Source organism: Rhagoletis pomonella, unplaced genomic scaffold (genome assembly GCF_013731165.1).
Source record: "Rhagoletis pomonella isolate Grant_MI unplaced genomic scaffold, Rhpom_1.0 Rhpom_scaffold_00006, whole genome shotgun sequence".
Taxonomy (NCBI): Eukaryota; Metazoa; Arthropoda; class Insecta; order Diptera; family Tephritidae; genus Rhagoletis; species Rhagoletis pomonella.
The window spans coordinates 69,495,406-69,507,461 of NW_023458560.1; the positions used below are offsets into that span (position 1 = coordinate 69,495,406).

At 34.4% G+C, this 12,056-nt stretch overlaps 1 protein-coding gene across 2 annotated transcripts in view; it reads left to right on the forward strand.

Annotated features, from left to right (window-relative positions):
• The window catches only part of LOC118741207 (protein Star), a gene marked incomplete at its 5' end in the record, with an annotated part of 87,454 nt that overhangs the window by 25,128 nt on the left and 50,270 nt on the right, over positions 1 to 12,056 (forward strand).

Genomic DNA, 12,056 nt, shown 5'->3' on the forward strand with positions numbered 1-12,056 from the left:
AATAAATAAAAAAAAAGAAAAATAAAAAAGAAGAAAAATAAAATTAAAATAAAAAAAGGAGAAAAATTAAAAAAGAAGATAAAGATAAAAAAAATCAAAGCAAAAAATAATAAATTATAAAAAAAACAAGAAAAAAAAAGTGGAAAAAAGCATAAAAAATAGAAAAGAAAAAAGAGGGGGTTTCAACTCTGAGTTTATCTAGTGATTAAAATATTGCCTCCGGGCTCGCTATCCACCTTACCATTGTGCGCAGATCGGCCACTACGAACTTACCTTTGATAATTGCGGAATATGTGTTTGCACGAATGAGTTATTCTTTGAAAAAGTGTACTGGCTACACTTTAACAGAATTGCTCTAATTTCTGTGGATATAAAAGTATCACGAAATGTGAAACATATTTATTTGTTGCCATGACTTTGGTGGTAAAATACTGCTGCATAGTTCTAGTAATGTAAACCCCTTCAGGTTGAGCTGGTATGTGTACTTGCGCATTCCGCAGTAAAACATAACAAAAACAAAAAGAATTTACAACAACAACATTTGAAACCACAATTATTTGCGGAGTAGACGATTGCGGTTAGAGTTTTTAAAACCACAAAAAATAAAAGCAAAAACAAGAAATTGTCAACAGCAACAATACAAAAGGTAATTGCAGTAGTTGTTTGCAGGTACATAAATAAACAAGTTGTGTTGACAATGTATGTAGGTAGCTATTGGGAGTTTTGGGCCAAACACAAACGGATTTTTGAAAAAGGGTGAAGACTTCACAGATAAAAATCAAGTTTTTCGCCGTGGAAAGTACTTCTATTTCTTGAACACTTTCTACAAATGTACGCATAAAGTCGTTAGGCAAATATAAATTTGAAAAGTGGCAAGTAATGGCTAGTGTATTGCAACAAAATTGTGAGTGCTGGGAGAGTTTGTAACTGGGTGAGTGACTACAGTCAAATAATTTGTAGTGTTTGCTACGAAAAGCTGAAAATTAAATACATAACAAAGCACAAAAGTGCTGTACAAGTTTACGAATGTGAAAAAAGCAACAAAGCAATGAAAAATGTGAACGAAAAAATAAAGTAGAAAAGCAAGAAATAGAAGTATTAAGTATTAAAAGTAGAGCGAAAAATCGCTGGCGAGCAGAAACGACAACAAAAATTAAAGAAATAAAAAGAAAAAATTTATGGAGCTTACTGGTGGAGGATAGGGTAGGCTGGTGGATAGAGGTGGTTGGAGCTGGAGTAGTACAACCACGAAAGCCATTTTTAATTTTGTGTCACTGAACACATGCCACACCTATTGAGTATTCTCACGTCCTGTTAAGAAGTATTCTCACGTCCTGTTAAGAGAGGACAAAATGATTTACGTAAAATTCTTAGCAATTGAAATGACTGAAATGAATTGGGCGCACTCGCGGTAAAAACGCTTACTAACTGCACGCTAAGCATTTGTGGCTACTTAACTAGCTGAAATCACGCGGAAATTAACAATACAGGTGTGAGTAATTAATAACCGGAAAATATGATAATTCGCCAAAAGAAAGTAAGAAACAAACAAAAAGCGTGTTCTTCAAACTTTCTTCCACCAGCAAACAAGCTAACAAATGGGCGCTAAAGAATCGAAAATATTCAAGCACTTAGTGGCCCACACGCTCTATGTCGTTTGCCGGTGACCAGTACAGCGAACAATTGACAAAACAGTCGGACGCCATTTTGTAGAACGAATCAAAACAAAAAAAAAAACCCAACTCCACCTGCAATACGAAGCATTTTCTTAGTTTCTTCGCTATTTAAGATTACAGTCCAACTTTGCTGTTCGCTTCACTGTCCGCTTTACCTCCCTTTATTTGTATGAAAAAAAAAATAAAAAAAATGTGTCAACGCACGTGTAACCACCGCCAGTAGCCCGGCTTCAATAGTTGCCGACCCGTTAAATGAGCAGCTCACAGCAAGCACATAGGCTTTAGGCCACTCGTCGCATTAAAACACCTTAAATGTGGCACACAGAACGACTAACTAATGCTCGCTGCTGTTGCATTTAGCATTGCATTCTGTGGGTCTTATACGTACGTCTGTGTGTACTTATATGTGCGTGTCAAAGCGTGAATCTTCCACCGCCATTCCACCGCAGCTGCGTTTGTAATACTGCACCAAAATGTTTCCACGTGCGCTTTTTTTGTCCACTGTTCTTCCTCTTCAATCAAATCTTGTTTTAAATTTTTTGTTTGTATTTTTTCATTAATTTTGCGGCTTTGTTGCGTGCGTGCATATTGCATATTGTTTTATCATACCGCTACTCATGCCCAATTTCCACATGCCATTGCGGTTGCACTACCCTTCCCTACATGTGTACTATGTCGGCTGTCAAGCCAAATGCACTCGCACGCACATTTCTGCGGTTCGGTGATTTTTGGAATGTCACCGCATAGAATTTGTTACTATTAATTGTACGGCACACATCACATATACACACATACATATACGTACTTCCATACATGCATTTAAAATTAAAAGATACTTTCTTGGCGCTGCGAATGAGCGAGTGATATTTTATTTACTTACAAATACCTGGTGTATTACGAAAATTATTTTTTTCTAAAATTTTTTAATTTGTAAAGTGTATACCTATATGTGACCTGGTCTACGAAAAGGGAGCTTACGTGCGAAAACTAGTTTTCTGTGAAAAAGCTGTTAAAAGTAAGCAACTCGTTTCGTCAGTTTCTCATTAGCTCGTTAATTGTTCTCCGCGCCGGACGTCCAGTAAGTGTTGTTGTTGGTCCAGTAAGTGTTGTTGTTGGTCGGAATATTATTATAGTTCATCGTGTAAGTTGCTAGTGTGGAACATTTAAAAAAGTAACACTGAAGAAGTGACGTTTACTGTTTCTGTTTCTACATTTTTAGTACACTTCTAAGCAAGTTAGGATTTTCTGCTTTTCACCACGTGAAAACGCATCTCATCTTCCATCCGAATCAACCAAAAAGTGAAAATTGATTTTTTGACACCTAAGCCCCCTTTCCGTAGACCAGGTCACATATGTTTTTTTTAATTGTCTTAACATTTTTATATTTTACTATTTCTAAATTTTTTAAATCTAAATTTATTTTTATTTCTTTGACTACAATTTTTTTTTTATTTTTGTAATCCTTTGATAATCATGAATTTCTTTATTTACAAAATTTTTTGTTTGAAAATCGTTTATATTTATTGAAATTTTTTAATAATTTAAATATCTAAATTTTATTATTGTATTTAACTTTTCTGTTTTTGATATTTTTTATATTTAATTTTTACCTGAATTTATTGTATTATTTTTTTTGTATAAAACATTTAAATTTGTATTTTTTTAACTTTTTTAACATTTTTTTATATTTTTTAAATTTTTTTAATTAATTTTTTCCTCGTTGTTTGGATTTTTAGTTGTTTTTCGCTTTTTACTTTTTTCGAATGCATGTAACTTTCCTCAATACATATGTATTTATGTATAATCTCCAAAGTGCCGTAGTAATCTGAACTGACATTTACTCACCCAAGTTTTTGGAGGCGTTGAAAACTTTTACAGGCGTCTACAGATACTCACCAACTAAATGGCTGACATTTTGAGCTCCCCAAGCCCAGCTATGGGTTGTTGTTCCCTCTCACCCCATTCACAAGCTTCATACATTTTTATTCTTTTTCTATTTCCCTTGCCCATAACTACTCTGGAATTTATATTAATGCAAGTAGAAATGTAATCCTTGCATGCAAACATCGCTTATCCTATTCCTCCTTAAACTAAAAAAACAAAAAATATCCATAAAAAATTGGTGTTGGAAACAACAAACTTCTCAGGACACCTTCGTGCCAGCACTAAGTTAGAAACTTTCTTTTTTTTTGGCAAGCAGTTTGCATGTCTATAATGCTTTGTGCCATTTTTTTGTGCCAACAATTTTGGGAATATGGCTTTTTACTAACTATTAATTTTGTCATTTTTTTTTTGTCATTTGCAAAAATATTTTTATCACAATTTTTGTTTGTTCCGCTTTTCTTTTTTTGCACTCATTTACTAACTTTTTGCTGCCAAAAAGGTCAAACACCTTTGCTTTCTTTTCAACTTACATATCTGTAATTTGATTTGATTTTACCTGTGAGGAAACTTGTTTACCAGAAAATGATACTATTAAAATGTATGGTTCGTTCTCATTTAAGTAAATTTACATTAGAGTTAATATGGGGTCTCCATCAAAATCAAATTAAGACTGAGTTTACACTGTCCATTTGGCAGTCGACAAAGCAGTACTGTACTTTGATGGTGCGTTCTTGCCTGGTTTTGAAAATACCTTTGCATTTCTTTGAATACTTACTTCGTTTTTAAACTTTTTGGAGCTATAGGTCACATCGACTTTGTAGGAACCTTCATAGTTAAAAAAAAAGTTGATTGATTATTGATTTTAAAATCGACAATTTGACGTTGTGGGAATTTAATTTCAAAAAACTGCTACATTGCTTTAGTTTGACCAAGCCATTTGTATAAACTAAGTAATATTTACTAGACTTAAATTTATGGAATTCTTCTACACGATTTTAGTTGCTTTACTCTAGGTCGCCAGTGGTTGTATAACATCCAACATAAGTATGTATTTTGTACCGTTAAAATTGCAATCCATTTCCGGGTATGAGTGTTACTAAACTGACATATTTTTAGTACCTCATTTCTTAGATGTTGCCCATAACCGATTATTCTCGCTCCCGAGCCAGCAAAATGCCAATCAAAGCCTAAGAAGTTTATATATGTAAATTAGGGTGGTCCTTAAAAATCAAATGAGCTATTTTTTTCAGTCTCATCCCTTCAATCGATAATACTATGGTCGCAGATATAAAATTATTTTTTTTTGCCAACTCATACCTAAAATCGATACTGCCGTAGTCGAAGATATGACATATAAATTTTGGTCCCGATTGGAGTCGGTTAAGACGTTTTCATAACGTAATCTGAACCTTGCCCCCCCTGCGCCACGCCTTAGCCGATTGCAATCTGGATCGAAATTGTATGTGATATCTTCGACTATAGTAGCGACGAAATCTGATGTAAAAATTCGCTTCCTTCATTTAAGGGCCACCCTAATGTACATACTTGCTGTAAATGCTTACATGCCACCACCCTGGTCGCGTGCCAAAATTTACAAGTTTAATCCCTCTGCTATTTTTTATTCCGTACTTATACCAACTTCCCTACATTTCGAAGCACTTTGAACTCTTCCTCATACTTACTGCAATTTTTTATAGCAGATTTTAGCCACGTTAATCCAAATCGAACGACGAATGGCATAAAGCATGTCAGTGAGATGTACAACAGCGATAATGTTATAAAAATGTACGCATTTACGCGCTAAAATGGAAGGGGGAGAACATTCAGTGTACCAACTTAAGTAGGTACTAAATATAAAGCAACAAAGCCACGAATCACTGACCGACTAAATGAAGGTAGGAACTCTGCTGCCACAACAGAACTTTGAATTTTCAATTTTTTTTTTTTTTTTCTCTTCAATGTAGATTGCTATTGTTGTAGTTTAAGTTTACTTCCCTCATTCGATTTGATTGCATTGATCGCATTACGCAATGTAAAATGTAGCATGTACACACACACACACACATGCGCACACAATTTGTGGCACCATCAACGATGGCAGGTGTTTAACCCTTGCTTGAGCTGCGCTCTTAATGTTGCTTTTTTATGCAGCTCCTACTGTAGCCATTGCTAACAAACCTTCTTTTATAGTCGATTGCCAAGCGCGTAAATTCGCTATTCGCTGGCAAGTCAATAATAAAGCAAGCCAACGCGTCGTTGTGTAGGGTAGCCAACAGGGCTGCCAACCATATCCTTAGCTATGAGGTGCCATATTGAGGATGAAAAAGTGCCATTATTTTTAATCGAAATAAGATTATGTATATATTTCCTTCCCATTTAGCAACCACATTTCTGGCACCAAAGTGCAATAGCAAAATAAGATGAACCAGTTATATAAACTTTGGAAACTAAAAAAATTTGGTTGATGAAAAAGTAGTAGATGATTATACAAAACTGTATTGAAATATTACTATTTTTCAAAAGTACTATTTTGGCACCTTCTACCAGATTGAAAAACTAGGAGCCATTTGAAGTAAAATAGTGCCAAAAATTACACGGTTTGAGCCAAGTTGGCAGGCCTGTTGTCGACACTGTTCTGCCACTTTATGGCCATCAACCGTGTGGCATTTGTCGTGTGGCCATGCTTTGCTTGCTGTCCCTCATTTTGCTTTAACCGGCAGTTGCCTCCTCATTTAACCCCGTCAATTTCAATTTCGTTTATTGCATTCATTTGCGATTTATCGCTCACATTTGCTCCTATTGACATTTATTGATGTTCCATATATCCAATAGTACATATATATATATGTATGTATGTATATTAGTAAAAGTGTGTGTGGTTTTTATTCCAATGGCGCGCATTTCATAATTTGTTCGCCCCTCTTGCCACTACCCTTTATTCACTCCCAGTGTTGCAGTCAGTGGGGTCTATGCCGCATATTTGCTTTTAAAAATATCAATCGGTTTTATTTGAGTGCTTGGTTTTATAAATATTGACTGGAGTATAATACATATACATATGTATGTAAATGTGTAAATTTGTATGTTTGTGGTTAAAATATATTGCTATATAAACATTGCCATGACAGCAAATATATGCATGTAAGTGTGTGAATTTTAATATAGAAAGTGGTATTGAACATAAATGGAACAGCTAACATTTCCTATTTCATGTTTAATTTCGACATTTTCCAAATTAAAAATTCCAACTTACACAAATTTTTCCAGGAGAATATCTATTTGTAAAAAGCAACTTTTGAACTACATATGTACATTCATAGATGCTATTCTATTTTATGGCAATATTCTGCACTTTGTGTGTTCCGATTTTTTATTTTTTTTGTACTGATTTTTAGTCTTAAATTCTTCTTACACTTAAATGTTGTACCAAAAAGTCTCCCAGGCGCCTTGTAAAAATCGGAGTGAAGCAATTTGCCGCGGTTATTTTTCCACAGACGCAGAAAATTAATTATTTCCCATGCAACCATTTGTAAAACAATTAATTTTATTTGCTCTCTTGGGTGGCAACAGTTGTGGGAATATTTCATTGCTTGCACTAACGGCAATTCTTTGAATAAGCTTGCCCAAAAAAAAATAAAATAAAATGTAGAGAAAAATCATCATGAAGCGAGCACATCAAATTTGCCTGCATTTTAAAAATCCATTAAATCTAACTGTAAGTACAAAACGATTAATCTATTCATTTTTTTTTCAAATAAGCTACTTGCAGTTTGCTTTCAATTATTGTTTGAATTCGGCATGAGTCAATAAGCTCTAATAGCCAAATTATTTAATTTTGTGTGAAAATACAAACTCATTTAATTTGTAGCCAGTTAGCTAGCTCACAAATCGACAGATTCGATTGGATTTGCCGCAAAAAGGGTAATTTAAAAGCTAGAGCTTTGCTTGATTTTGTTAAGAAAAGCCTCCAATGGCAGAAACTGACATTAATTTTCTTCTTATTTTTCTTGATTGCCAGCGAATAAAATCTTAAAGAGTATCAATGATTGTTACAAACTCCTCGCCAACATGGCGTTTATCCGCGATATCGGAACTGAAACCAAGATCTCAGAACTCGAGCATTGAATTAACTACTCTATCGTCTAGAACTTGTACTCACTGTGCCTGGTAGTCGACCATTTAAAGCCTGTTGTGATTTGTGTCCACAAATTTTCGAAGAGATCCTCAAAATTATCGTCAAACACTTTTGTAACCTCTTCTTTTCTAGATTTGTGACAGTTCGAAAAACCCAATACCTATATTTGCCTGAGTGCCCAGCGAAACGACACAGGTTCAGATCCTTTGTTTAATGATCTGTCCCAAAAATGCATATTGTCAGTCTGTCAAAGGCGGCCAGCTGCTCTAAACTAGCCCTATCCTATCCCCCAAGTAAGTTGAACGCAGTGGGTGATCATATGTATGTACATATTTTGTCGCCGATTGTATCCGTAATAAGTAATATCTGGGCTCATAGCTCACTTCTTCCCTGCCTGATTAGGAATCTCGCAACTACCCTGCCTTGCCCTTTCAGAAAACATTTGATTATTTTTCCTTATTCATATGATCCCCGAAAGTTTGAATTAGCGCGCGGTTCTTTGGAGCACTCTGCCAATTCATCAGCTATTTCATTGAGCACGGCAGTGTCCTGGTGTCTATATTATTTCAAGCTTTGTCCATTTTGCAACTAAGTTCAGTCTCAATTGAAAAACCGTTGTCTTTGTACCAGTTACATTTTCAGTTAAATCTACCTCTCTAAGAGAATTCCCTGATCCTAGTGCACATGACTTGACCATCCGCATAAGCTTGAGCGCGGTCGAAGTTTTAAATTTCTGTTGCTTGGGAGTCCACTGCCGAACTCAATAAGAGTACACCGCCCCATGTATGGACTCCTCTGCCATCCGATGGCACGTTACGAAGGCCATAATCGTCTGCTATAGTCAGCAATCTTATATTTTACATGGTTGGGTCGATCCTATGAAAAAACTTACATTTCGCAGCTAGTCCTTAAAATACTCTTAAAAGTTGTGTCTGAACAAAAGCATCAACCAACTCATTTTGTTTCATATCTATCTCATTTATCTCATTTAGCTTAAACAGAATTGTTAAATTGAAATTTAGGTGGAAAATGTTTGCTATAAAGACGAAAGATATTCCATTTTGCAAATATTCATTGAAATTTAATTTGATTTCGAAACGGTTGCAATAAAACTTTCATAAACATTTGATAACCATAACATGTGTTGTAGAACGATTTTTCGCCATCCCTGCTCAAATTTGGTGTGGAGAGGGCTTAAACAATTTACGTTTGTCAGCCTTATTATAATTTTTCATTAAATTAAATTTAACGTTTAAATAGGTGGCAGCCCTCTTGCAAATATTTCGAAATAAGCCTTTTTTCAACCTGTTTCGTTTAACATCCATATTGATTAAATTGAGTAGGATTTTTAAAGGGGCACCCTATTTTTTAAATTCTTTTAGAAATAAAGGATTCTTAAACATCTTTGGACATAATTTTTTTAAAAACATTTGAAAATATGGGATTTGCCTTTTTAACAGGTGGCAACCCTCTTCAAAATAAAGCTGGTTTAATAAAGCTTTATTTTATTTCTTTGACCACCCACATTGTAATAGTATCTATATTAAACTTATTAATGAAATTTAATTCAATTTTTTAAATTAGTGGCATTTCTGTTAAAAATGTTTTTGTAATAAAGCTTTTTTTAATCTCGTTCGTTTGCCATTCATATTGTGAATGTAACTTTTTAAGCAGGTGGCAACCCTTAAAAAATATGCCCTATGCTAATCAAGGTCGTTAGCTATCTCTATACCGAGTTTACTTACACGCCCATACACTCGCTCACAAACTTTTGGTTTATAACATTGTCTACTAGGATCTCATTTAGCTCGTCAATTAAATTGATTTTATACTCCTAACTGCTGGCAATGCACGTCAAAATTATTTTTGAAATAGATTCAGCTTTCTTAAAACCTTTCTCATTTGATAGCTATATTAAAATTTTTTTTCTAATATATTTAAATTTATTTTAAAATTTTGAAATGGTGTCAACCCTTTTCAACAATATTTAAAAACGCAAGCTCTCTTGTAATGCTTTCGTCGAAGGCCCATATCCAAATATTTCATTTAACTGGTTAACTAAATTTTAAATTTCTAAACAGCCCCTTTTAAAATATTTGTGAAATAAAACATCCTGAAACCTCGCGATTTATACCCTTATAAAAATTTTGCGTTTAACTTATTAAGTTGATTTTAACTTGTTAACAAAATTTATTTTGAATTTCTAAACAGGTAGCAAAAATATTTCTGAAATAAAGCTTTCTGAAACCAAATTCTCCGTTTAAATTGTTATTTAAATTGATTTTAACTTTTTGGAAAATACCTGGCAAGGTCTCAAATAGCTTAACATACTAAATATAATCGGAAAGTACATACATATGTATGTATTTATGTAGGTTCGCCCTGCTGCAAGCTTTCAATGCAATAACTATATATTTGCAGTGAAAGAAACTATTATGACTTGTGAAGGTAATATCGCTGAGCTGCCTTCGCTGCCTTCGCGGTCATCAACGACTTAAAAACACAAACTAAAATAAAGTTAGTACTCATAAATAAAAAATAAAAATAAAAAATTAAAAAATTAAGTGGAAATACAGCAAATATTTCTTATGAATGATGAATGCACTGCACTTAATGTGTGTTTGTGTTTGCTTGCTACATTTTTAATCGTCGAACAAACAGACTGACAGACGGACAAACAGCCACATTCACACGCGAGCATAGATATGTATGTATGTATAACAAGTAATGTTCAAAGTTACTTTATTGCTTGTTGCACACAAATACACTCACTTGTGTACTTGCATACGTACATACATACAGTGGCGGCATAAATAATAGACTCGCCTTACTTTGAAGAGTTTTGGCTATTATTCCATGGTTTATTTTATGTTTCATATTTTTTTTTATAAAAGTCTGGCTAGCTATATAACAAACACCATATAAATCCTATTTTCAAACTTTATGAAAATTCGACAAATGTTCACCAAATTTTCCAACTTTTTATTCAGCAAAAAAAATATTTTTTTTTTAAATTAATGGTATTTTGTAGCCAATTCAAACTTGCACTTTATTATACTCAAATTGAATGGGCTACAAACATTTTTCTAAAAATTCCGAATAAAAACTTTAAAAATTTGATGAAAATTTGTCGGATTTTTATAATTTTTATTCATAGTTTGAAAAGCAGATTTACATGATGTTTCTTGCATAACTATCTAGGCTTCTATAAAAAAAATATTAAACATAAAATAAACTAAATAAATATAGCCAAAATTCTTAACAGTACAACGAGTCTTATATTTCTGCCGCCAGTGTACATATGTATATGCAGCTTGGTAAGGCAAACAACATTCATAAATCCACTTTTTCTTTGCTGCCGCCGCATTTCTTTTCATTTAATAACTTGCTATAGCCATTTCCAGCCCATTCTATTGTACATACATACATACATACGTCGCCCTCTGCTTACCTCCTCGTCCAGCGGCACTGCTGCCTGGACTTGACTTATGGCTTAAACCATATACGGTTTGCCGTGGCATTTCGAGCATCTTGTATGTTTTTAAGTCCAACTTGATTATTTCATTCTTTCATGCTTCCACTTCGCTGTGTTTATCGTCGTTTTGTTGCACCACGAGATTCTTCAAAAGTCTTTCCAAGAGTCGTCTGCATAACTGTGTGGCTGGTCGTTTTAGTACGTTCGCTCAATGAATAGTGAGGAGTGTGCTTTGCTGTTGTTGGTAGTGGCTGTGTGCTTATCGCTATTACAATAGCAAAGCAAAGCAAAGCAAGGCAAACCAAAGCATTTCCACATTCAGATGTGTGTGGTGGTTGCATTTAGTGGTAAGACATTCCTTTTTCCAGGTGGTTCAAGCGCCTCAACTTCCCACTGCGTTGCCGCCTACCCCACTGGGTGGGTAACAACTATTTTTCCTTACCTTTTTTTTTTTTTTGGTTTTTCTTTATCTTTTCTACGGTGCTTGTTTGTTATTAAAATTCTCTGGTATTCTATCTACTCCATTCTTTTCCATTGTAGTTGCATTCTTTGCTGCTTTACCAACAAAGCCCATAAAGTTACTTGCTGCTTGTTTGTCCAACTCCACCAACACCAAGTCTCGATACCAACTTTACGACCAGCCGTCCGCCCGCTCGCCCCAAACCTTGCCACAAGAAACATATAACCACAATGCAGACGTACAAATAATCATCCGTTGGCGCTGTTGAAATTTTGTATTGTATGTAGAGTACAAATGAGCCTCGACTTGTTTTTAGTAAACCACGCTGCAGCAGAGAATGTTACTGAATTACTCGTCTAGCTACAACAATAGCTTTTCTACTTCATACATACATACATATGTACATAGTTACTTACCTCTTATATG